Below are 27,978 nucleotides of genomic sequence, written 5' to 3'. Positions count from 1 at the left end.
ATGTTACCATGTGATCAGCCCAGACTGTGGCAGCAACACAGTCTCAGCACAGAAGTTAGGACTTTTCTGCAGCATCATTAAAATAATTGGGAGAGAAAAAAAAAATGTTAAGCTCCACAAGCTTGAATCACAAGCCTCTTGGAAAGGTTAATAAGATTGCTGCTCTCCCCTCCTCTCTTCAATGCCTTGCCACCCCCACCCTTCCCTCTTGCGGTGACAGACTGGTTATCAGTTGGGAAAGGAAGATTCAGAATAAAGCCTTTGTTTGGAGGCTGAATGACCCCCATTCCTCTACTGCTGGGGCACGGTTCTTGTTTCTGCCTATGCCATGGAGATCCAAAAGGGAGTCTGCTTTTGTTCTCATGGCTGGAAGCCGCCACGCTAGCAGCCTCTTGGGATCCAAAAGGAGTCCTGTCAGATAAAGGAGAATCTGTCAGAGGAAAGGAGAAGAACTGGGTGAGTGGGATGGAGGCAATGCACAGACTGAGGCTGGACTCTCTTAATGAGAGGTGAGCCATGTAGATCCAGCAAGGGAGAAAGGAAGCTGCTTTAACCAGAGAAGCAGAAGCAACTGTAGTACAGCTCCCAGAGAAAATGCTGGAGCACAGAGTAAATTCAGCTGCTGGGGCTGGTGTGCCAACTGGGGGTGGGCAGCAACTGGATAACTGGATTCGTGTCAGGGAAAAGACAGGGGAGGGGGGCAGAACGACAGACAGAGAGAAAGAACTGCAAGGTACTGGGCTTTCTTCTGCAAGCTTCTATTTGGCCTTGGAATACCCAGCAGTCAAAGGTAGAATTCCTTTAAAAGTCATCTGGCTTGGGATACCATCACCCCCACACCCCAACAATCCCAGTCTTCAGGTTGGGGTCCAGATATGGTTAGTGATGAGGGAACACCTCCCTCTCCCCCTCATCATCAGTGAGCTGAAGTGGGGATAGTTTGTATCAATGCCACGTACTGATGGAAGCTAAGAGGGAGTGTGCCTTCCCCAAAGAGACAATGGATTTTCAAATTTTGTTAAAACTGGTGGAGTTAGGTGAGCAGAAACCCCAAGAGAAAGAGAGAGGTGCTTAGTTCTTAAGAAAGATATTTCAGAAACCATATCCAGGGGAGCCACAGGCCCACAAAGAAAGTCCTTACTTTTCTGTGTTAATGGACGCTTTCCTCAACAAGTGAGAGTTAACGTGTGGACAACTGTTTGGCTGTGGAGTTCACTCTTCGTAAAGGCCATGCTCCCTGGCAGTTACAGTTGACTCCTTATTGAATGCACCCTGCTCTGCTGAGTGTGTATCAGTGAAGCCACCCCAGGCCATCATATTGTGAACATCTGGGCTTCTCCAGCAGAAGCCTTTGCTCAGTTGTTTAGCCTTTTATGTTTTGCTCCATTCTGCATCCTTATCTCAATGACTACTATGCCATCAGCCCCCTTTTAGGGACAAATGTCCTTTTCCAATCCTGCAGAACGGACAGTCTTGGTTGACTGACATTAAAAAAAAAAAAAGAAAGAAAGAAAGAAAAAGAAAGCAGAGTGTTAATCCTTCAATGTTTATTTCTTACTCACAGGATGCCTTGTCAGTGATCCAGGCGCTTTCCATCTTGTGGCTCTCTGCTATTCTGTGGGGCCTCAGAGTCATCACCATCTAAGTACTGAAGAGGAAATTAAATAGTAGAAAAGGTACCAGAGTTTTAACCCTTTTGTTTGGAAGTGATGCACATAATTTCTGCTTATATTCTGTTGGGGAATTTTAGTCACATGGCCCAAGAGGCATAGCCTCAAGAGGGTCTGGGAGTTGTGGCTTCTTTCTAAGAAAGGACTTCCCAGCCTGACAGCAGCTTTGCTCTAAAAGCATGACTCCTTTGTCGACAACTAGTCATGCCTCCCAGAGGAAGTTATATTATGTAAGACTCCCCATCAGCCATGGTTTCATTCACTCCCTTCACGCACCCGCCCTAGACATAGACTGGCCATTGGCACCAGACATGGCCCATTGTAAAAATATATGCCTCAACTTGCACAATACTTTTTGGTTGAGTCAAATTGATGCTATATTTGAGGAGTTTGAACTGCCAAATATGGAAAGCAGACAGTCACATGAAAAGAACAGACAAGCAAAAAAAAAAAAAATTAAAAATAAAATAATAAAGAAGTCCTACGTATGGCAGAGCACAGGGAGAGATATCTGTTAAGTTCTGCTGATGGACACTTTCCTAGTACTTGCTTTCCTAAAATCTGTCTGTTGTTGAAGTCACATAGTCAGAAAAGAAAAAAAAAAATGGATCCAAGGTTCAAACTCAGATCTTTTTGGTCCTTAAAGCCTGATTTTTTAAAAAATATCTCACTATAATACTTTCCCAATTGATGTTTTAGTTGAAAGTTTTTGTTATTTCTGTAAATTGGTTCATTGTCTCAATTCCCACACCCCTCCTGTTTTAGAATTATATATCCACATCCTTTGCCATGTAACTTTGCTTTTTATCCTCTAGAAGTAGAATTCTTTTATCTGTTGGGGCTGGCCATATGACGAACTTTAATCAGTGAAATGTAGGTAGGAATGACTGTGCCAGTGTATTGAAAATGTGGTTTCATTCACTCCCTTCTGCTCCTGTGATCACAAAGAGAAAAATCAGTACCCAGGTAGCAACAGCCTCATATAACTGAGACCCCCCAAAAGTGACACATGGCATAGATTTGAACCCAACCCAAAGGACATGGCAAACCTAGTCAACCCCCAACCTGATCCTGGCTAACCTATAGACCCATGAGTGAGAAACATAAATGCTATTGTAAGCCCATAAGATTTGGAGTGCTTTCTTATGGAGCTTTATTTTGGCAAGAACTAATCAGTGCTGAAAAGCAAATTATCTTCCTATTTAGCACAATTGTATATATCCGTACCTTTTGGCACCTACTATGAACATTTAATCTAGCATATTATTATTTCTGACCCCAATATAAATAAATAATGCCTGCTTTAGGCCAAAGGATAGTCTACATCCCCTATGGCTAGCAAAACGGAGGTTCTTACCATGTATGAAAAAAAGTTACTATTAAACACTAAAAAAAAAACATGTTTTTTCAGACCAACAACCACATTTATTAAGGTTTAAAGATTTAAGACTTATCTATGGACTTTTCATACAGATGATGCACTCAGCAATTATACACTGCAAAAGATGGGCCACCATTTCTCTTTCGACTCACTCACTAGACATGGTTTCTCAGTCCTGGCAAGACCAAAGATCCCTTTGCTCAATGCTCTATCTGGTTTCTAGGTACACAAGGGGAGCAAATCAAACAGTTAAAAAAGAATGACATCATCGTTTCCTCATTTAAATGCCTTCTTCTGGGCATCAGTCACACAACTCGTTTGGGACACATGGGAGCATGAAATGAGAAAGGACACTGAAGAGAGCATCGGGCAGGGAGATGCAGAGTGTGTTTACATGAAAGGGACTTGCACCACCAGAAACGAATTATAAATACATTCCCATTGTTTATGCTTTAAACCAGAAGACAGTCTTTGAGTCCCTTATTTCTTCCATCCACGCACCAACCAGGCCCAACCCTGCTTAGCTTCTGAGATAAGATGAGATTGGGTGCATTCAGGGTGGTATGGCTGTCCAGAGTGAGCCCCTTATTTCTGTGTCAGGGTAAGTATAATATTACGTCAATGAGGAATCACTGATTTAGAAGTGCTCTGAGATGTATTTTGATCCAGTACCTACTCAAAACAAAATGCTCAGTTTCAATGTTACTGATTCAATTTAATCAGTAACTGCAGAACTCCACTTGATATGTTAGTTGTTTGAATAAATATTTTGCCAAGATCAGAAATGACAAATAAAAAATGTCTGTGCTGAAGTTCTGCCACACATCTCCTTCTCTCTCATCACAAAGGTACTGCTGTGGCAGACATTACTAATCAATCCCTGGCCCTCTTTCCTCTGAAGCCTGGAATTGGCCTCCGGTTCCTCCTCTGTACAACACTGTCAATAGTCACTACTAATCAATGAAATTGGCAGCTGAGAAGTAGTTACCTCGCTTGACATAATTTTTCATGCATTGCTGATATCATTGTTCTATGCACATTCTACCTTCTGTCAATTTCCAGTTTGTCAAACCCCTTCTAAAATACCATCAATACAATTATAGAAGAACAGATGGGAAAACACATAATGCTTTGAATAATCATTTCCTTTCTTTCTTTTTTTTCTTTTTCTTTGACCTGAGATTACCTAAAGATGGAAAGACAAAATGATAAACAAAGTCGGGGAGAATCAAAATGATTGATTAGGAGTTCCCATCATGGCTCAGTGGACTTTTCATACAGATAAGTCATAGACAGATCTGACTAGTATCCATGAGGATGCAGGTTTGATCCCTGCCCTTGTTTAGTGGATTAAGGATCCAGCATTGCCATGAGCTGTGGTGTAGGTCACAGACATAGCTTGGATCTCCCGTTGCTGTGGCTGTGGTGTAGGCCAGCAGCTACAGCTCCGATTCGATCACTCGCCTGGGAAACTGCATATGCCAGGGGCGCAGTCCTAAAAAAGACAAAAAATAAATAAAAATTTTTTAAAAGATTGATTAAAGAGAACAAGAAAAGTAATAGGGTACAGAACTCGTAGTCTTCTAGAAAAATTTCTTAAGAAGTAGGTTCAGTCACAGTAGCTTCACAGAAAGCAGTGGAAAGGCCTTAAACTGTGGCAGAAATGGTTTCCCTGATTTAGCTACATCGGGGGAGTCTGGTCCAAAAACAAGTGGCTGCTCTTTGGGCAGGAAAGCAAATTTTGTGTTGTGACTGTGTGAGATTACTCATAGTAGACACAGTATAGTTTCAGACCAACTGGGGAAAATGTGTTAAAGAGAAAATACATATTAGCATAAGTGACTCATCGGTGTTTTCAGACTGAGTGAAATACACAAATCTGAATTTATCAGCTCAGGGCTTCCTAGGCTTTCCTTCCCCTCCTTCTGCCAGGCACCCCCTCCAATGTTCCTTTTTCTCCTACTCTGAATGCATCAGTGTCCTGGAAATTCTGGCAGCCCTCCTAGGCCAGCTGCTGCCTCTGACCTGGACATTCCCAGCCTTGCACAAGGTCACGGGACATGCTGTATTCTGGGATTCTTCTAATGGAAGATGGGAAGGGCTCAAAACTACATGTCCCCACTGTCCTCATGACCCACGCTAGCTGGTGGGTCCATTTTTAAACTCAGGCTTTGACTTCCAGCCCTATGATGGAGGCTTTATAGATTTGAATTGAATATAATCCCTACTTTAAAAATTCAGTACTCCACTCAGCTCCTTTGCTGACACAATAGCTCATGGAATAAATATTCCTATTTTCTAAGGGAGAAAAGTATAGACAAGGATGGGTGATAGCAGTGCTTGAGTTTAGATATAGTGAAATTAATGCATTATTCATATATATATATATACACATATATTTTATTTATTTATTTATTTCTCTTTTAGGGCCACATTGGAATTTCCCAGGCTAGATGTTGAATCAGAACTGCAGCTGCTGGCCTATACCACAGTCACAGCAATGCAGGATCCAAGCTGTGTCTTCTACCTGCACCACAGCTCATAGCACCACTGGATCCTTAATTCACTGAATGAGGCCAGGGATTGAACCTGCATCCTCACGGATCCAGTCAGTTTTGTAACTCGCTGAGCTACGATGGGAACTCCCTATTCTTATATTGTAGAAACAGAAATTGTTGCCTCCAAGGAAGAGTGTTCACATATTTTTTGCAACTATTCAAAACTCCTTTTTCAGTTTTCCTAAGTCTTGGCTACTTAGTCCTAAGGGTACCTCAGCTTGATGTTAAAGAATGTTGGGCCTGGTCCCTTTACTCCCTTGTCTGGGGACAGCTGAAGAACCAAGAGGAAACATACCATAGCAGTGGCAACCTGTCCCTCTGGACAAGGAAGTAACACACCCAGACTTCCCTCTGCTTGTCTCTTGAAGGCTGTCACTGCCCAGGTACCTGTGCCCAGGGCTCCCACGTGGCAGGGACATGGCTGTGATGCCTTATTTTGAAATAAAGCATCTGCCTCCCTTCTCTCTCAACAACAACAACAACAACCACAAAAGTGATGTTGGCAGGCTGCTGTCAGTGACACTCTTGGTCTTCTGAGGAAAAGCCTTGTTGACTCACAGATTCACCATGCACTCCCAGGTGTGACTGTGGGCCCACAACAAATGTTCAGTCATTCTTTATTGCCCACCTCAATTATTTGGGCCTGATTACAATTCTGTTTGATCCAGGGCACATTGACAGAGAGGGACAGTAGGCTTACCAGGTGAGAGATTTGCAGGGAACTCAGGCCGCCTATCTCATCTCCTTCCCTTTTTTCTTTCTGGGGTGAAAAGTTAGGTAAATGGTTGAAGGGCAGGACTAGATCAAGAAGGAACCAGCAAAGAGGACAAAAAACGAATAAATAAGTAGGAGAAAATTGGGGAGATATGGAGCTGTCAAAAAGCAGGAACTCGCAACTTCTGGCACAGATGGAAACCTGGAAACCCAGTGAGGTTTGCCCATCACTTATGTTCTCAGTGAATGGGCCGAGAGAGGCCATTAAAATACCAGAACTCTGGTCTTCAGTGGGAGGGGAGCTTCTGGAAATGTGGTCCCTGTCTGGTTTCCCTTGAGGGACAAAGGGGGAACAAAAGGCTAGGGTTTGGCTCCTGTGAGGTAAAGTGTTGGGAAAACTAGCTGAGGAGGCTTCTCTCCTCAGTCCTGGGTTGAACACGCCTGCATTCTGGTATATTTTAGATGTGGTGATGGGCCAGCTTGTTAAGTGTGTTGGCTGTCTAGTTGGGTTGGCAGGCAGCCGTAAGTGAGCGGAAATGAAACCATTTGTGGGGTATGTGGTGGCCAAAGTAGCCAGAATCAGCCTTTTGTGATGTCTTCAATCAAAACAGTTATTTCAAAAGATTTTGGCAATGCTGCATTTCCTTCTAGGGAGATAGGGCTCTCCAAGGGTACACTTGGGTCTTTGGGCATCTTTACTGGTCACTAAGACCAAAGAAAAGCCCTTGTTTGGCCATATTCTATGAGTTACACATGGTAGGGCTCAGGAAATTTTTCTTTTAATCAGTTTTATTGAAGTATAATTTAATTCCATTGTTATCCATTTTAAGTGTACAAGGGGTTTTGAGAAAGGTATACATCCAACTAACCACTGCTGAAGTCAAGACAGTACATTTCCATCATCCTGAAATGTTCCCTCATGCCCCTTTTCAGCCAATACTTTCTTCCAACCCCAGGAAACCACTGATCTGTTTTATGTCACTATAAATCAGTTCTGCCTCTTCTAGAATGCATACCAATAGAATCATGCAGTGTGTATTCTTTTGCATTTGGCTTCTTTTCTTTGGACAATGTTTTTGAGTTTATTGATGCTATGGGTATCCAGATATCACAGATATTACTTATTTTCATTGACGAGTATTATTTCAGTTTGTGAATATACCACAGTGGACTTATCCATTTACTTGTTGTTGGACACTGGGGTTTTATAAATAGAAGTAAGATACAGTCTTACAAGGAGGAAATAAGTTAGAGAAGACAGAGAAGGAAGTTAAGAAAGTTACAGAGGGAGTTTTCATTGTGGCTAAGTGATAACAAACCAGACTAGGAATCATGAGGATGTGGGTTTGATCCTGGGCCCTGCTCAGTGGGTTTAGGATCTGGTGTTGTCATGAGCTGTGGTGTAGGTTGCAGATGCATCTAGGATCTAGCATTGCTTTGGCTCTGCTGTAGGCTGGCAGCTGCAGCTCTGATTCGATCCCTAGCCTGGAACTGCCTTGGGTGCAGCCCTAGAAAGCAAAAAAAAAAAAAAAAAAAGTTACAGAAATGTGGGCAAAAGACTTAGATTAGCACTTCACAAAGACAGTATTCAAATATCCAACATCTGCAAATTCAAACTAAAATGGATTACCATCATACCTTCACCAGAATGGCTGAAATGAAACACAGTGACAATACCTAGTACTGGCAAGGATAGTACTGGCAAGGATAGTCCTGGCAAGAATAGAGAGCAAACAAAACTCTAGTGCTGTGCTTGTAGTCGTGTAGGCACTGAAACACAGCTATGAACCTGTGATATGGCAGTTCCATTCCTAGGTTTATGGTTAATAGAAACACACACATGTTGCACCAAGGAACATACACTCAAAAACTCATATCAGCACTATCCATAATAACCCCAAACAGGAAGTTATGTAAGTATCTACCAACAGTAGAATGGATAAATAAATTGTAGTAAATTTACATCATGAAATACTACCCAGCAATGAAAGTGGACATTATAAAAAAATAAATATTTCATAAAAACTATGTTGAGCAAAAGATGCTGGATACAAAAGAGTACAAACCATAGGGCATATTTTTACAGTTCTTCTTTTTTTAAATTTACTTTTTATTTTTATAGTTGATTTACAATGCTGTGTCAATTTCTTCTGTACAGCAACGTGATCCAGTCACACACACACACATATGTATGTATGTATATACATACTCCTTTTTTCATGTTATCTTCCATCCTGTTCTGTCCCTAGAAATTGGATATAGTCCCCTGTCTATACTGTAGGATCTCATTGCTTATCCATTCTAGATGTAATAGTTTGCACCTACTAACCCCAAACTCTCAGTCCATCCCACTCCCTCTCCCCTCCCACTTTGTAACCACAAATCTGTTCTTTTTGTCTGTCAGTCTGTTTCTGTTTTGTAGATAAGTTCACTGTGCCATATTTTAGATCTCACGTATAAGTGATACCATATTGTATCTGTCTTTCTGACTTACTTCACTTAGTATGATTTCTAAAACTCATCTATAGTGTTAGATGTTAGGAAAGTAGTTGCCCTTCTGGAGGTAGAGACAGGAAAGTGGTACAACTGGAGCTTCCATAGGCTGCTAATGTTCTATTTATTGATCTGATGATTCAGGTGTGTTAAGTTTGTGAAAACTTGTCAATGTCTGCACCACCTAATGATTTGTGTCCTTTTTCTGTGAGTATATTATTATTAAGCAAAGAGTACCAAAAATTAGGAAAGCTTTTATATTCTCAATCTTTCACCCTCATTCACATACACATATTCACACAAATATATGCACACATCATAGGAGCTGAAAACTTGTTGGCCAAGCATGCTGGCAACTGTGATTTATAAAATGGAGTCAATGGGCAGAAGCAAGTGCCTAGAAGTCCAAGTTAAGAGGGCCAAAATAACTGTGACACTAGATGGAAGTATGCTCGATAATGCATCAAGACCTACTTGTAAGTGTTGGTGGTAATGCAAGCTGGTGCCAACCACTGTGAAGAACAGTATGGGAGTTCCTTAAAGAACTGAATATAGAACTACCATATGATCCAGCAATTCCACTCCTGGGCATCTCTGGAAAAAACTGTAATTCGAAAAGATATATGCTCCCCAATGTTCACACTAGCCAAGACAAGGAAGCAATCTAAATGTCTATCAACAGAAGACTGGGTAAAGAAGATGTGGCACATATATACAATGGAATACTACTCAACCTTAAAAGAATGAAACAATGTCACTTGCAATAACATTGATGAATTTAGAGATTATCATACTAGGTGAAGTAAATCAGTCAAAGACAACTATCCTATTGAGATGACTAATATGTGGAATCTAACAAAAAAAGTGATACAAAAAAACCTTACAAAACATAAATAGACTCAAATATTTTGAAACCAAATTTATGGTTACCAAAGGGGAAATGTGGGGCAGGAGTGACAATTTAGGGAGCTGGGATTAACATATACAAACTACTATATTTAAATAGATGGACAACAAGGACCTGCTGACCTGCTGTATAGCACAGGTAATCTACTCAGCACTATAGAATAACCTATATGGGAAAAGAATCTGAAAAGAACAGGTATGTATAACTGATTTACCTTGCTGTACACCTGAACCTAGTACAGCTTTCTAAGTCAACTATATGCCAAAAAAATTTATCTAAAAAAAGACCTACTCATAAGTGGAGGTGACTTGTGATAACTAAATAATCATAGGCCATAAAAATTGGTGTGAATCTTTAAAAATGTCCACGAGGGTTCTTGTCCTCATTTTAACGGTGCAAAAAAAGGAGACATGGAAAATTGAACTTGTTAGCTTGTGATTGCCATTAATCCCTCACACTGATTGGTTTTTGGTCTTGGTTTTTCAAAAATTTAATTAAGGGGAAGTCAAGAGAACCAATGGAGATTTTTCAGTTATGGTTGCCATCCAAATGGAGCAGTATAAAGGAGGATGTAAAGTACTTATTCTTTAAAACATCTTCCCCAATATTGTCTTAAATAGCGCTGTTGCAGATTACTTCATTTTTGTGAAGGCTTGTCACCCGTTAAGAAAATGGCTCATTTTTGAAAAGAATTACAAGTCTTGACTAGCCAACTCTCCCACTCCTTATTCCAGTGATGCCAGCTCTTACTAATCTGCAGGCAAGATGATGGTTGCTACCACAACCATGGTTATTTCTAGCGACACTCAAGTCTCCTAGCTCTGCTGGTCTCGGTGGAGATAAAACACAAACACACAAACTTTCTGTGTCCTATGTGTCTCAATATATGTGAGATCCTTTGAAATCTTTCAAAAGAAACTGTAAAATAAAAGAAATTACAAAAAATATTAATAAGAACACAAAATACTCATCTCTGATTTGTAAATGCTTAAAGGATGCCTGGATTTCTCTTTTTGTTTTGCTTCTATTCCAGTAAAGAACTATGGCTCAGTGAGAAGAATTTTTGAGTTGGTGTCAAAAGCCTTGATTTGAAGCCTCGGTCTTACTTGTGTTGTGTGAGCTTTGATTGAGTCCCTCAGGCCTCGATGTCTTCAGTTCCCTCTTCACCTGTCAGTGATGAATGATGTGAGACAATTCAGTTGTGTGCTGGTGTCTCTTTAACTGCAAAACATACTGTGTCGAAACTCTTGTTCTGGACCAGCAGTATTATGACTATTTGGAATGTGTTAGAATTGCAATTTCTTGGCCCCATGCCAGATCTCCTGAGTTGGAGAAACTCAGGCTATGAAACCCAAGAATCTGTGGGGTTTTTTGTTGTTTGTTTGTTTTGTTTTCATTTTTTAAAGTTTTATTAAAGTATAGTTGATTTACAATGTTGTGATAGTTTCTGCTGTGGGACAAAGTGATTCAGTTATATGGGTTCACACACCCATTCTCTTTCAGATTCCTCTCCCCCATAGATTATCACCTACTATTGGGTTGAGTTCCCTGGGCTCTCCAACAGGCCCTGTTGGCCAATCATTCCATATTCCTCAGTGTGTGTATGTGCATCCCAAACCCCGGGGCCATGTTCCGGCCTGTGTTTGCTTGTTTTTTTGTTTGTTTCTCATAAATGAAATATTGAATGCAAGAATCTGTGGTTTAACAAGCCCTCCCGGCCACTGTACTATTCAGAAACACTCTGCTTTTATTTAGAAAGAAGCTCTTTTCTGCTCATATCTTGTCTCAGACCTTAACTAGGACACTCCACCTTCTCAGAAAGGATGGGGAGGATGCTTCTGCCTCTCTCCCCCGGCTCCTCCCCAATTCCTCCCTTCGTTGATGGTCAGCTGGGGCAGAGTCAGCTCTCCATGGTCCAGGCCCTTGGCTCTGTCTCTGGCAGATCCCTGCTCACAGCTGCTCATTGAATTTGCTTTGCTCCCTAATAGCCAGCACACATGGTACAGGTCAGATGGAGCTGGGCTTTTAGAGAAAGGCCGAGAAATCTGGGGACTTCTCCCTGGAATGTGAGCCAGGCAGGCAGTGACTACCAGTGCAACTGCCCAGCAGGTGCCTGCTCCACAAACCTAGGCCTTCCTGTAGGCATGTTCTAGATGAGGATGTGAAGGAACAAGCTGGCAGCTCCACTTTGCCTTCAGGCCCCAGCCACCTCTTCCTTAGACGAAACATACCATAGATCCTCTATCTGGAGATCAAAACTCTGATACCAGATCAAATTCTTATCTTGTCATTTGGATTTGTTCTCCATTGATTTAAACCAGGAGAGGAAAAAAGGCATGCTGAATTAGTACCTCAAAACCCAAATTTCATCTACTACAGTAAACCAGCCTGGGGACTCACGTTGACATTGACCCTGATGGTGGGCACCAGCTTCTCTGTGAATCTCTGTATGACTTGGCCTCACTTCATTGGTCCAGTGCTCACTCTGTTCCATTTTCTAGTCTGATGGACAGAACAAACAAACAAACTGCTTTTGAGTTGCCTTACATTCTGGAAAAGATGAACACATATCAAGACCATTGAGTACTCTTCAAGGCTACTCAAGCCTCTTTCCAGGTTCACTTCTCAATTCTGCCCACATTTAAAAAAAAATCTCATTTCTGTTCCTGGTCCTACTCTAGTTCTGCCATCAAAAGGTGTTACCTATAGATGTCGGAGTTCCCATTGTGGTGCAGCAGAAATAAATCCAACTAGTAACCATGAGGTTGGGGGTTCAATCCCTGGCCTTGCTCCATGGGTTAATGATCCAGCATTACCGTGAGCTGTGGTGTAGGTCACAGAGGAGGCTCGGATCCTGTGTTGCTATGGCTGTGGCATAGGCTGGCAGATGTAGCTCCAATTTGATCCCTAGCCTGGGAACCTCCATATGCTACAGGTGTGGCCGTATTAAAAAAAAAATGTTACATATATATATATATATATATATATATATGTATATATATATATATATACATAAAACAACAGTAGTATTTTTTGCTTACAAAATTTTAATTTGGACAGGGCTTGATGGGGGCAGGCCAACTCTTTTCCATGTGTCGTCACCTGAGCACCCTGACTAGGAAGACACGTTTGTAAGATGATTCATTAACACAGTTGGCAAGTTGGTGTCAGCTGTTATCAACTGGGGATACGGGCACCAACTTCTGTTCCTCTTCATGTGAGTCTTCCCATGAGCTTCTTCGATTTCATCACAGCATGGTGACTGGGTTCCAAGAGTGAGCATTTTAAGAGAATAAGCATTTCTCAATAGTGGCATTTTTCAGACCTGTCTTTGGAAATCATGTAGCATCTTTTCCACCATACTCTGTTGGTCAAGGCACTTACAGAAGCTGCCTAGATACAAAGGGAGGGTGCCTACATGCTATCTCTTGATGGAGGGTGGAAAGGTCCTAGAAAAGCCTTTGGCATGGGAAAGATTGTTGGTGACGTCTTTAGATAATGTGATCTGTCACTGCATTTTCTCATAGCCTCCTTAATATAATTTCATTACAATGCAAATATTCCTGAAAAGGCGGTATGATCAATATTATCCACCATTAGTGTCCTTTCGAGAACAAGGCCTCCAGCAACAAGGAGAAAAGAGATGTATGGATTAAATGTAATGACAATAGCTTCCAGTTGTGAGTATTTACCAGGTGCCAAGCCCTGCACTGCACAGTTTGCATATGTTGTCTTAGTCTATGCTTGTAATAGATCTATGAGGTATTTATTATTATTTTCACTTGACAATCAAGAATCCCAAGCATAGAGAAGCTTGGGGAACTTGTTTGAGGCAACACAGTCTGGAAGTGGTGGAGCTGGGATTCCACTGCAAGCAGCCTGGTTTCAACTCCTCAGTCTGATTTTTGAGCCTTTCTCTACTTACCAAGTAAAATTAAAAAAAAAAAAAAAAACTAAAAACTAAAAAATTTTTGATCATGCAATGATCAAAACAGGGGCCTGGCATTGGTACAATATTAACTCAACTACAGATGTTTTTGGATTTCACTCATTTTTCCAATAATGTCCCCTTTATGTTCCTGGATCTAACCTAGGCTCCCACATTGCATTATTATGTCCCCTTAGTTTCCCTCAATTTGTGACGGTCCTTCAGTCTCCCTTGCCTTTCATGATATCTTCACCTTTGAATGGTACCTTTCATGATATCTTCACCTTTAAATAGCCTAGTTATTTTGTAGAATGTCTCTCCATTTGGATTTATCTGATTTTTTTCCTCATGATTAGATTGAAGTTACAAACCTTTGTTAAGAATAACAAAGAAGTGGCATCAAGCCCTCCTAAGTGTGTCACATCTAAGGTGACATTAGGATGGTATCTTATTACTATTGTTAACTTTGAGCACTTACCGGATAGCATTTTCTTTTTTTCTTTTTTGACCTCCCCACAGCATATGGAGTTCCTAGGCCAGGGATCAGATCCCATCCGCAGCTAGGACCTATGCCATAGCTGCAGCAAAGTTGGATCCTCAACACACTGTGCTGGGCTAGGGATCAAATCTGTGACCCAGCGCTCCAGAGACACTGTGGAGGAACTCCCAGATAGCATTTTTAAAGGAAGATGTAGGAGAAAAAGAAACACATGTAATTGACATGGCAGTAGGTGATTCTACACAGAAATGCTGTTATGAATAAGATGATGAATAATTACCATGCACCTTTATGTACCAGACATGAAATTGATCACTGTTGAAATGTACTAATTGGATATTCAGAAGAACATCTAGAATGTGTATGATTTCTTAGAGCACTGGTCTCTAAGATCTTGCAGGGAATCTGATGACTGAGCCAATGTGTGAGTGTCAACGCCCATCCTTGTGGGGCTCTGGGATGTCAGAGTGGAAAGAAGGTATGTTGGGAGGGCACCTGGGTCTGGTAAGAGCAGATCAGCATTTCAGGCCACTTGCTGAACTCTAGCGACTGAAATTTCAGTCCTTCAGGCATGGAGCTTCTCTTCCATTTTCTACTGGGAAACAGCCTGGCTGGACAGGAAGGAGGGCTTGTGGCCTGGAGATGTGACTCTGCCTGCTGCATTATCACTTCCCACCACGAAAAGAATTTCTCCAGCTTTACCTCCATTTGCAAGTTGGTGATGTCTGCTTGTGAGCAAAATGCTGTGGGCACAGGGGGCCAGGACAGCACTGTGTACTTCCTATTCTACTAAGACTCAATATGGGAAAGCTGGGTTTTAAGGTATATATAAAAAAAAAAGCATAGAATTTTAGATACAGACACTCGTATCTTTAAGTCTCAGCTCTGCCACTTTCTAGTTGGGTTACTGAGTAATTTCTGAAACATACAACATCAGAGTGTGGAAAATGTTAAGAAGCATCCTTGTTTGTAGGGTATGGTAACAACGTGTAGACTGTTTCTGGAATATAAGAGTGTCCAAAACCAGCAAACTTTATTTTTTTATATTATTGTTGACTACATCTTTAGCTATTTAGTTCTAATCTTGGCTTCTTCCCTGGCAAAATCCTCCCCTCAGGGTCCCCTCATATCCAAGAATCAGCTCTTGTACTGGGTTCCTGAGTTGAACTGAAAAACTCAAGGGCAATCCATGGATTTCCACGGTACCAGGATAGAGCAACAATGAAGTTGATTTTAATGGCAGAACCCTTGGCATCAGGGCAAGGAAGGGAACTGTCTTATGACTCAGCGGTGATTTTCCCCAGACTCTCAAAGAGATTGCAAACTTCTGTTCTCTCTATGGACACATAGGTCTTGGTATATTTCTAAAGAAAGTATTGGTGCACAACATACGCAGTTTGGAAATGGCTGCTTGCCGAGATGATTAAGGTTTTATGACAACAGTGGATCTGGAATGGATTTTCCTTCTAGGCATATACTTGTTGGTGGCATTTCAAAGTCAAAGAAAAATCCTGGCTTAAAATAAAACAAAGCCATGATGAGAACAACAGTGGACCAGAGCGTGGATTGAGGCTTACTCGTATGAGAGTGATGGATACGAGTTGTAGACTATGATGTGCCTTTTGCACAAATGTATAAGAAAATGACCATGGTGTTCATATTTTTTGATTGTTCTTTCCAGCAACACTTGACATTCCAGGCTTGCAGCTATAGCACTTTAACCTCTACCTCTCTTATCATACGACCTTCCCACTTTGTGGGTCTCTTCTCTTTTTTTTCTTTCTTCTTCTTTTTTTTTTTATTAAAGTATAGTTTATTTACAATGTTGTGCCAATTTCTGCCCAGACCGCCTTCTGCCATGCACCTGCTATATAACATGAGGAAGGGAATGGTACCTGTCTTGGACTAGCTTGTCTCATCTAGAAATTTGCGAGAACAATATCTAGGTGCTCAAGTGCTATGGATAGATCATGTGTAACCTCCAGGGGACTGTGGCCAATGGATTACATAGTGGGTACTTAAAAACACTGGATGAGTTCAGTAGGATTCAGACTCATTCATGCTTGGTCTGGCTGCCCTTGGGGACATCATGGGGACTTCCCTGTAAGCTGAAGGCATTAAGTATTAGTGGCTGCAAGGATAACTGTTTCCAGGCACATCTGTATCTTAGCCTCTATTTCTGTCCCCACATATATGTACTTGTACCAGGGTTTCACCATAGCTGTCACATATACATTCTGTGGTACCAATAACCTGTCTCAAAGACACATCCTTTCCATTAGATTGAAAGCCTACTGTCCTTTGTTTTGTAACCTACAGAAGGCAAGTGCTTCCCAGGAAAATGTAAATAATGGAATATGAAGTTTCCATTGCAGCTGCATTTAACACAAAGAGCAAAAGTATTTTATTTAATGAAATAAGAATCGTTATTTTTCCCTGTCTACTTAAAGTAATTACAACTACTCAAGGGAGTTTTCTCCTCAAGCTAGAACTCAAATCTTTAAAGCAAATAAGATTTACAGTATAAACACCTGCAAGACTGATTCTTTTCTTAAAAAAGTTTTATTGAAGTGTAGTTGATTTACAATGATGTGATCAACAAGACCAATTCTTTTTTTCTTCTTCTTCTTCTTAAGGCCAAACCCACGGCATATGGAAGTTTCCAGGCTAGGGGTTGAATCAGAGCTGTAGCTGCCAGTCTACACCACAGCCTCAGCAACGGGATCTGAGCTGTGTCTATGACCTACACCACAGCTCACAGCAACACCAGATCCCCAACCCGCTGAGCCAAACCAGGGGTCGAACCTGCGTCCTCATGTATACTAGTTGGGTTCATTACCACTGAGCCAGGATGGGAACTCCCAAGACCAATTCTTGAAAGTAAGTTTCACAAAAGAATTCTTCTAGTCATGTTACTTCATTCATGACAAGTCATAGGAGGGCAGATGTTAATATACTGAGCACACATTTTCCTGCATCTTCAGAGGTGGTAGGATTTTATCCATCTTTCATACTGATGGGGGTTTGTGGCTTCAGGAAAAGAATTCTATTCTAATTAAAATTAATTACAAGAAAGTAATTATCAGACTTTCAAATGAAACTTTGCTCCTTTTCAAAGTTGGTTCTGGGAGTTCCCGTCGTGGTGCAGTGGTTAACGAATCCGACTAGGAACCAAGAGGTTGCAGGTTTGATCCCTGGCCTTGCTCAGTGGGTTGAAGATCTGGCATTGCCGTGAGCTGTGGTGTAGGCTGCAGACGTGGCTCAGATCCCTCGTTGCTGTGGCTCTGGCACAGGCCAGTGGCTGCAGCTCCAATTAGACTCCTAGCCTGGGAATCTCCATATGCTGCGGGAGAAAAGGAAAAAAAAAAAAAAAAAAAAAAAACCAAAGTTGGTTCAGTGTGTTGGTTTTATAGGGCTGCTCTAACAAGGTACCACAAACTGGGTGTCTTCAAACAATAGAAATTTATTCTCTCCTAGTTCTGGAGCTGGAAGTCCAAAGTCAAGGTGTTGGCAGGACCACAGTCCCTCTGAAACCCATAGGGGTGAATATATACATATATACATATATACACACACATATATATATATATGTATGTATATGTATGCATATTGCATCTTCTTAATCCATTCATCCATCAATGGGCATTTAGGTTGTTTCCATGTATTGGATATTGTGAATAGTGTTGCTATGAACATAGGGGTGTGTGAATCTTTTTGAATTGTAGTTTTATCTGGATAGATGCCCAGGAGTGTGATCATATGGTAGTCTATATTCCATTTTCTGAGGAACCTCCATATTATTTTCCATAGTAGTTGCACCTCTTCTCTTCTTTTAAGGACACAAATCATATTGGGTTAAGGGCCAAGATTACTCCAGTATGACTTCTTCTTAACAACATCTGCAAAGACCCTATTTCCAAATAAAGTCACCTTCTGAGGTTTGGGGATTAGGATTTCAACATAGCTTTTTTTAGTACACAATTCAAACCATAGCATTCAGATACCTGAAAACACCTGTTTAATAGGGAAAATAAAGCTGAACCTATTTACAAGGACTAGAGAAGCCAAAAAAGCAAATGGTCGATGTATGATAGCCAACGTATTTCGTATGGTGATCATAAAACTCTCATAAAGTATAAGGTTTATACTTTAAAGGGACAGTAAAGATCCAGTGGCCTCAATTTTTATCTAGAGCATTATGCACTTTTCCACACATATTTGTTGTGTGGTCATTTAAATTCTTTTAAAAATTCCAGGTGGTTGTTTCATAAAGGCTACCATTCCACTGTTGGACTTTATAGGCTGTAGAAGATTGTTTTCTTAATCGAGAAAAAATCTGCCTCTAGGATTACCCACACCAATGATTGAGAATCTTGTTCTCTAAATTACCCAGGGCCTAGAGGTATCACCCCACCCCGTTGTGATAATATTCCTAATAATTTATGAGAACTAGGAGTTCTATGTTATATGCTCTCAGTTTCTTATCTTCTGATCCACACAACTCAACCACTATGGGATTTAGTGTCCAAAATCATTCTAGATCATATCCTGTGAATGCCACCCTAAACCTAGATTAGCCCACCTAATCAGAAATACATGAAGACATGGGCTCAGCATAGGTAATTAACCCCTTCTCTCCAATTTCCCCATTTTCCTTGTCATAGTCCCATGGTGTCCTCATTTTCATTGACATCTGCAGTAGTGGGCGTTGTGTCCACCACTTCTTGGAAAATTTTTCCCTTTGACTTGCATTATAATCAATCATTCTGGTTCCTCTCTTTATCTCTCTGACTGCCTTTAAGTTACTTCCTTTCTTCTTTTGTTGGTTTCTCTTTTTCCTCCAATTAAAAATCAAGTGTCTGACCTGATCTACCTACCTAATCCAACTAGCCCCACTATGCTAGAGTGCATTATATTTTTACAATATCTCATTTCCTCCCATGCCCTTGCCATACTTTCCCACACTATTGACCAGGTTTGGTCATCTAAATTTCTTTGGCCAATGGAATATGAACGGATATTTAATATGTCACTTCTGAGCATATATTTTAAATGTAGTTGTATGATTGGTTCTGTATCCCCTCCTTCACCATGAAGATAATTTGCACCAAATCCATATGCAGCCAGAAACAGAGTGATAGAACTACAGAGCTGCAGCTGATTTACGGGTGACATGTTAGGTGAACAACAAGAGGCTTCTGCTATTACAAGCCACTGAGACTTGGGGGATGTTTGTTATGCAGCATAAGCTAGTGAAATATGATAAACACTATTATTCTAAAATGTACCGTGGCTTTCTCACAGTGCCACACAGCCCATATTTCTGTTTTGTTAGCATCTCAAGCCTAGTTTGTTTAAAAATTAACTCATCAGGGCTTTTCTTTTTCTTTTCTATCAAAGAAGTTCCTCCTTCTGACTTCCCTATTTCTATAAATATGACATAGATTCTTATGGCAACTTGGACTTCAAACCTTGGAATCAGCTTCCAACCTCTCTCTTTCTCACTATTTCCACATTTAGTGAACTCCCAAGCTTGTTGATTTTTTCCCTTTATTTAAATGTTAATAGAAATATATTATAGATCTAGCATCGGATTTCTGTGTAATTTAAAATGGAATAAGACACAGCTCCTGCCCTCAAGTAGTCTTCAATCTGGTCTGAGAGTAGGATTATAAAGATGACTTCAGCACTATACAATTCATGCTATGATAAAATTATCTTGTAGGTGGAGAGGAGAGGGACATAGCCCAACCTGGGCATTCTCGGAAAGCTGCCTTCAGGAAATGATGACAAATGATGGCATTTCAGGAATGAGTAAGCAGTATTATGGAAAAGGTGATGGGGCATGGCTAACAGACAGACTCTTCTGGGGAGAACCAGAAAGACGTGATTGAGTGTGGGGATCCGTGGAGCTACATGGGCTTCAACATTATCTGGGCTGACATTATGAAATTAAGGGTGGTAGGATGATATGGGAAAATTAGGCAGAGTCTGGGTCATGCAAAAATTTTTACACCATGTCACACAGCTTAGCATTTAGCCTACAGAGTTTGGGAGGGGAAGGATGGTCCGATCCTGCCTCCCTAGTAGGGAGGATGGATTAATTTTTATTTTAATTAAAACAGAAAACATTATGTAGCATCTATTAGATGCCAGATGCTTTCTAAACACTAAACAAACATTAGCTCATTTAATTCTCCTAACAGCCTCAGTAGGTAAGCTACTATGATTTATAATTTTACATAGGAAGGAAGAGAGGCAGAAAGAAATGAAAAAAAAAAAAAAGCTTGTTTCTGGCCATATAGCTAAGAAATATGAAAGCCCAGACAATTTGATATCAAAGTTCAAAATGATGAACTGCAATATTATTTGTTTTGGCTGGATATGGAGAGACCAATTAGAAGGTGATTGTAAAATTAGATGAGCTAGGTAGGGATAGTGTAGTTCTCACAATGATTAGATTTAGGAAAGTCTTATGTGGATAGATAAAGAGAACTTGAGGTTGATTGATAAAGGAGGGCTCAACAGAGGAAAGTCAGGCTTAACTGGGAAGTTTCTAACTGCTGTCACTGCAGGTGGTATCATAAGCGAGATGTGGATGATATGGGGAAGAGTAGTTTTGAGAAAGAGAAATTCAGTTTGGGTTCTGTTGAATAGAGGAAGGCAGATGACAGTAGGTTATAATTGACCTAGAGGTAAGAAGGTGGAGATGGCAAGCTTCCATTATCGTCATGGTAGTTCATGATGGTACTTTTATCTTCTACCTGAAATCATGGTAGTAGCCTCTTAATGCACTTGCTTAATCACTGTCCCTCCCTACTCCAGCAAATTCTACACTACACATCAGGGTAATCTTCTGAATGTGCATTTTGACTACATCTTTATCCATTTCACACCTTTCCAAGGCTCCCCACTACTCACCCAAAGCCTTTCACTTCTCTAGTCTGTCTTCAAAGCCCTTCCCCCCCAGTCAAAATCCACCTACCATTTGTAATATTTTTTTCCTTTTATTGCTCCACACAAAGCCCATCTTCTAACTTCTTGTACCTATATATTCCTTGTCTTCCCATGGTTTTGTGTCTTTGTACATGGAAACTCCTTCTCCCAATGTCTGATTAACAAAACCCTAATTTTAAGACTCATTCGAAATTCTTTTCCTCGATTACCCTTCCTTAATTGCTCCATCCAGAAGTGGTCTTTCCTGTTTCTCCACCCCTACCTTTGTGTAGAGTTGACACTTGACCCTGTACAAACTCATGTGCAATGGCAATTTTACCTGACTATGACAAGGCAGAAGCACTTAGTGCACATTTTGTATTCTGTCTATAAATATAGATTAAATGAATACACCCACTAAGATCAAGGTAAAAAAAAATCATGTCTTTGGGTGCACCAAACTTAAAAGCAATTTACCTTGGGGTTTGTAGACCACTGGCCATCTTTTCCCAGCTCAGTCTTATTGAAAGTTATATCAGTTAACATTGCTTATATCTTTAGTATCTCAAACACAGTGTGGGAGGGAAGAGGGAGAGGCAAGAATCATGCCTTTTGAGCATATTCTCCGAGTTTCACAAAATTAAAAGTAGTATCTTAACATGCTAGTTGCTCAGCTAATGAAGAAAATATGATGGAAGTTGTAAGAAGGAATAAAAAAGGGCATTAACTTCTTCCTACTTTTTTTTTTTTTTTTTTTTTTTTTTTTTGCTTTTTAGGGCTGCAACCATGGCATATGAAGGTTCCCAGTCTAGGGGTCCAGTCAGAGCTACAGATGCCAACCTATGCCACAGCCACATCAGATCCACGCCATGTCTGCAGGCTACACCACAGCTCATGGCAATGCTGGATCCTTAACACACTGAGTGAGGCCAGGGATCAAACCAGCAACCTCATGGCTCCTAGTTGGATTCATTTCCGCTGTGCCACAACGGGAACTCCAAACTTCTACCCAAGCTTCTCAGCTCAGATGCTTATAGCCTTATCAGTCTCAAGTTCCTTCCTTTCTCAACATCATGGAACATATTTTGGTAGCATCCATCACTGGAAGCTAAGATGTGCATTACTTGAAACATTGCATGTGTGGTTTTGCATGATTATTTCAGGTTTCAAATGTGTGTGCATAGTCTCCTAGAATTAGATCAGAGATTTATCTCTGGGCTGTGAGTTCCCTGTAGAGAAGAAAGCCTTAAAGGAGGTGTTTTATGGATTTTTTTCACTCTATGAATCACTGTCATCCCTAAAATTCCAGGCATGTGTCTTGGAATCAGAATCTTCTGTGAGAAGAAAATAATATCCCTCATAAGATAACTGTCTATCAGTCTATCAGTTATATATTTTAAAGAACTTGCCAGACAGGAGAAGGGGGAATGAAAGCCAAGTTTTTTTATTTTTTATTATTATTTATTTTTTTCTAAATAATAACAAAAATAAATTTATTTTTATCCTGGACCATTCCTGGGTAAATTGTGTGTGTGTGTGTGTGTGTGTGTGTGTGTGTGTGTGTGTGTGATTCAGTTCCAGTTTCCTACATAGCCATGCATGCCTTGCTTATAGTAGTGCTAAAGAATTCCATTTTCCACATCTGTATTTTCGGGGGTCCAAAACACTGTTTTAGTTTCAGTATTTTAAGCCATTTTATAGCAAATTTATAGAAATAAGAATAAAGGGTTAGTGAAAAATAATAACTTAGAATTTAAACATATAGAATTTCATAGTCCACATTTCTGTTATTGAAGGTATATAGATCCAAAAGCAGAGCATGTTTTAGATGCAATGAACTACTCATAAGTTATCATGCAAGAATCTATAACATTTCCATTTCCCACATCTGTATTTAAATGAGGCACTAGATAAAATTGGGTATCACTATCCTAAGCCTCAGCTCACACTTAATGAAAGAGCCAGTATGAATTATTTACTGAATGTCATACTTCAGGTTTTAAATTCAATATATCGTGATACATATGCTGCATAATTTAAGAGGTGGACAAATTACAATATGGCACCTGCCCATGCTTCTCCATTCGGTCATTTCTGCTGCCTGGGTTAAAGTCTCTTTCACATCAATAATTTAGCGGAGACCCTCCAGTTCTCTCCTTAAAAAATAAGGCAGCATCCAAAAAACCTACAAGGGGAAGCAATCCATTTAACTTGGGACAAATCTCATATGCTGAATGATTTAACAGTCCAATTCTAAGGTTCAATAAGTCATTGAAATGCTGTGAGCAGAGGGATCAAATGTGAGAACAGAAAGTTTCCCTGACAAGTTTTATTCTCTGTCTTTGCTGTCTTTGGGTCACTGCACTTTGGTGTGTTCGATTTTTTTTTTTTTTTTTTTGCACTTAACCCCCAGTCTGTTTCCCTCTTGTGGGCCAGAATCTGTTCTGCCTGTCTTGCCTGCTACTTTGCTTTTTCTCTTTCCTCTGTTTTCTTTCCCATTAGTAATTATTTATTAGTCTCTGAGGTGCAGCCCAGGATTTTTCACGGTATTTCTCCCACTTCCTCTAGCCCATTTGGTCACTGACGAATGTTCAGAGGGAAAAGTAGGCTTTGACATGTCCGTTACGTGGATCTGGAGCAGTTCACTGGAAAAGCTATACAATTACTGACTCCCTGGCATGGTTTCTTCCTGGCTTTTTGGCCAGGAGGGACTGACTGGCTGAAGGAGGAAGTGTGGTTCGATGCTGAGAATGTACAGTGGTGGAGGAGTCTGAGCCCTGGCCCTGGCTCCTGACTCCCCCACCAAGTCCAGGTCTGAAAGCAATGTACCCCTTAGGAAATGTCTTTTTGTTGTCCTTTCTCAAAACTTGAAGTCAAAGGAAGAAACTTATTTGTTGCTAACAGTCTTTCAATGGGCATAAATAACTGTAAGACAGCAATCAATTCATTGAACGTATAAGGAATTAAAACTGGTATTTTTATGGTGCTTTGACATCCAAGTTAGAGTACCATTTTATTTCTCCTTGGAGAAGTACAGTTTCTTCTCTGAGCATGGGCTTTGGGCTAGGATCATCAGAAACCCCCTTTCCCTTCCCATGGGTAATCATCTTGCCTATTTTTAGAGTAGTGCTTCTAGAATTTTAATTGGCATACCTACTACCAGAGGACCTTGTTCATATGCTGATTTTAATTCATTAGATATGGGCTGAGGCCTGAGATCCTGCATTTTTTTAACCAGTTCCCAGGCAATGCTGATGCTGCTAGTCTTAGACCACACTTAGTGAGATGTTCCAGAACTCTCCAGCCCCCAGGTCTTTCCTTTCCCACAATATCTTCTCTGGCCAGTGCCTCTCTTCTCTCCACTCTCTGTCAAAAATTAACAGTTCTATGTCCCACTGGCTCAGATCTACTGTTCTATGTCATCATGATGGATAGCCTTTTTGTGGCTTCAACATTTCTTTTTTACCCTTGCTCTTCTCTCTTTGAAGTTCAAGCCATGACTATATCACCACCTCCCTGCCCTTGTCACTGTTATTTGTAATCTGATAGATCCCATCATTTGATAAAGATTGGCACTTGAAGCATAACCACGATCTCTGATCCACCTCCTGTGATCAGTCTACAATGTCCATTGTAGCCAGCTCATCCAATACCTGCCCTCACACTTCCTTACTTATTTATTAAAACTGTAAAGAAACTTTATTTCCACTCCCCTGCAGCTACCCACTCGAAGCACCATACCCTAGATTTGGCTGCTATCCAGAATTACACTATCAGAGAATTTAAACCCCGGTATCCCACTCCCTGTCTTCCTGTCCCTCCAAGTCCCTCTGCTCTCCCTACAGTGATCCTTGATATTTCAATGCCTCCATCCTTGATGCCTTTCCACTGTCTCCTGAACTCTTGTCCTTGTATATGTAGCCTGGGTCTTCTACATGGTCATATGATTTTCCCAACTCTTTTCTCACAAGCACTCAAATTCCTTGGGTTCCTAGTTTTTTTCATGCTACATCTGAAGCAATACTATCATTTGCCTTTATTTTTCCTAAAGCTAGAAAACCAAACGTGGACTAGAGAAAATTACCCAACTCTGCCAGCTGGTGACACACAGCTGGGCTCTTGTACAATTCAACAATTAGTTAATTCACAGTTGCTCTTTTTCCTGAGCCACTCTTCTGGATTTTCACCCCCTCCTCAAATCTCCAATTCAGCTCATGCCTACATTCCTAATCTCAATGAATAGCCTTGTTTCTATTTGATTAACATTAGAGAAGCTCTACTAGGTGAACTCCTTCTATCTTCCACCATCTATAATCTTATCTTTACCCACACCCATCTTTACTTCCTTCTTCTACATTCTCAGCTGATGAGGTGTCACTCCTTCTGCTAAGGCCAGACCCAAAGACCTCAGCACTGATCACCTCTCCCATCTCATCCCATTTCTTCTAGGCTCACATCAATGATTCCACCATCTTCTTCATCTTCAGACTCTGCCTCCCTGCCACTGCCTTTCCCCACACCTGCAACTCATTTATGTAATTATCTTATGTAAACTTCTAGCCTCATTTCCCACAATTCCTTCTGTAGGTGAAATTCTGGTGATTTCCGCTCTTCTCACAAACTGGATATTTCATGCTCTGGTAATTTTGCTGCAGCAGTCCTTTTAATTGGAATATTCTCTCTCAGTTTTGTTGTTGTTGTTGTTGTTATTGGTTGGTTGGTTGGTTTTATGGCTGTACCTGTGACAAATGTAAGTTCCTGGGCCAGGGATTGAATCCAAGCCACAGCTGCAACCTACGCTGCCGCAGTCATATTCTAAACAGCACCTTCTGCACTGTGCCACAGCAGCAACTCTTTTTCTCTGTTTTGTAGTGTGGAGAACTTCGACTCATCTTACAGGACTGAAATTGGGTGCTGCCTCTAAGCAGACGTTCAGGACTCTCATAATCTGAGTTAGTGGCCTCATTTCCAGGTTCTCTCCACACTGTAAGTTTACCATAGCAACTCATATTTTATCGTATTTTCTTATGTGCTCTTTCCCTCGTAAACCACATGCTCTTTGAGGACAAGAACTCTTGATTTATTCTTTTTTTTTTTTTTAATTCAGAATGACCAGAACAGTCCCTAGAATAAGGCAGTTGAGAAATTAACAGTAGTTAAAGGAATGAATTAATAAATAGGATTTCCTCATAATGTGAACACTTTGCATACATGTCACCTCGGTTCCAAATGGCTTCATTTCACAGAGGTTTTGTGGGGCATATACATATTTTATCACAGGACTAGCTTTTAAAACTCTCTAATGATAATAATATAATTTTTGACATTACACCAACAGTGTAATGAGTTTTAGACATTTTGTTGAATTATTGACATACATTATACAATTAGGTATGGGGCGGGGAAAGGGTTGGATTGGGAGTTTGGGATTCTTAGATGCAAAATATTATTTATATAATGGATAAACAACAAGGTCCTACTGTAGAGGACCAGGAACTATATTCAATATTCCAAGATAAGCCGTAATGGAAAAGAATAATAAAAAAGAATATATATGTGTGTATAACTGAATCATTTCACTGTATAGCAGAAATTAATACAACATTGCAAATCAATTATACTTCAATTAAAAAAAGTCACCATGAAGGCACTCTGAAGGCAATACTTTTATACTTTCAGAGGTGGAGAGCTGAGAATCAGAGAGATTAATTAACCCACCCAGTGTCACATAACCAACACGTAGCAGAGCTACTTTATGAAGCTCAGCCAGGCTGGCTGGCTGAGAGATTCATGCCAGAGGAACACAAGTTACTTCCTTTCTAGACCCTGGCTGCTGTCTCCACTCCTTGGTCTCTCTCCTTCCCCTGTCACATGCATTGCTTTGCCTTGGCCTGATGTGCTTCTGCAGCTTTAGCACTCCCCTCCCTCCACCCAACTCAGTGCACTGTTAAGACTTTCTGTTTTATAGCCACCTGTCTAATCTACAAGGTGTAATGATTGTTTCAGAGAAGCCCAAGGGTTGAGAAAATTCATTTCTTCATAATCATTAAGTAACAAAGGGCTATTTAGCCCTATTTACCTTAGATAATTAGGACTCTACAGCAAGGCATTTTGTGGGTTGTTTTCACTATAATGTAACTTCAGATACTTGGAAAGGTTGAACTTTATTTGGCCATTTCTTGTCTTCCTTTGTCATGGGTGACACCCTAGTGTAGAATAAATATGCGTCTTCATTTCTAACAGGGAATGAATGAAAAACCAAAACCAGGGCTGATTATAAAGCCAAGAGGATTAGAAGTCCTGCTTGTGTAAGCCTGCTGGAAAGTCCTCTGTGCGTATCTAAGACAAGGCGAATGAAGCCTCCTTTACCTGGCTACAGGTGGATGCCTTGCTTTTTCCACATATCTTCAGGGTCTGCCTTGTATATAGACAGCTTCTAGATTCTGAAACTTGGAGGAAATTGGGTTAAAAAGACTTAAGTGATTTTCCGATGATTCTCATTTTTCTTATTGTCAGTTGAACTGTGTAATATTTGCTTAATGCACAGAATTACAATTCACTTCTTACTGAAGTCCACATTAATTTGGTGCTTAAAGATTTATCATGTCCTTTTTTAAGACCACCGTTATTTCCAAATTTTGTTGAACTTCCCCCAGTCTTCAGTGTTAAGGCAATTTTGGGGTGCCTATTGTAAAGTTAAAAACATAATACTTTAGGTGAGAGTATTTAAATCTGAATTTTACTTCTCATTCATCCCATATGTGAAGCCTGCATTCATTTATCACAAGTATCTCACCCATTTAAAAAAAAAATCTCTGTATCTGGTAAATAACATGCTTTTGTGTGACTGTGCATGTGTGTTCTAAGAGTAATAAAACATTAATGGAGAAGA

The 27,978-nt window shown here is 40.5% G+C and overlaps 1 long non-coding RNA gene across 1 annotated transcript; it reads left to right on the top strand.

The window, feature by feature from the left end:
- LOC146395176 (uncharacterized) lies at positions 1-27,978 on the top strand. Its single transcript, XR_014832693.1, has 3 exons — positions 1-456; positions 1,565-1,676; positions 25,959-27,978. It is a non-coding gene; the product is annotated as an uncharacterized LOC146395176 (long non-coding RNA).

Source organism: Sus scrofa, chromosome 17 (assembly GCF_054392235.1).
Source record: "Sus scrofa isolate SSC_HxYL_T2T_F1_AM1 chromosome 17, Sscrofa_HxYL_maternal_Yorkshire_Landrace_v2.0, whole genome shotgun sequence".
Lineage (NCBI taxonomy): Eukaryota > Metazoa > Chordata > Mammalia > Artiodactyla > Suidae > Sus > Sus scrofa.
The sequence above is the reverse complement of the archived record's forward strand: the minus strand, read 5'-3'. Positions and strand labels throughout refer to the sequence as shown.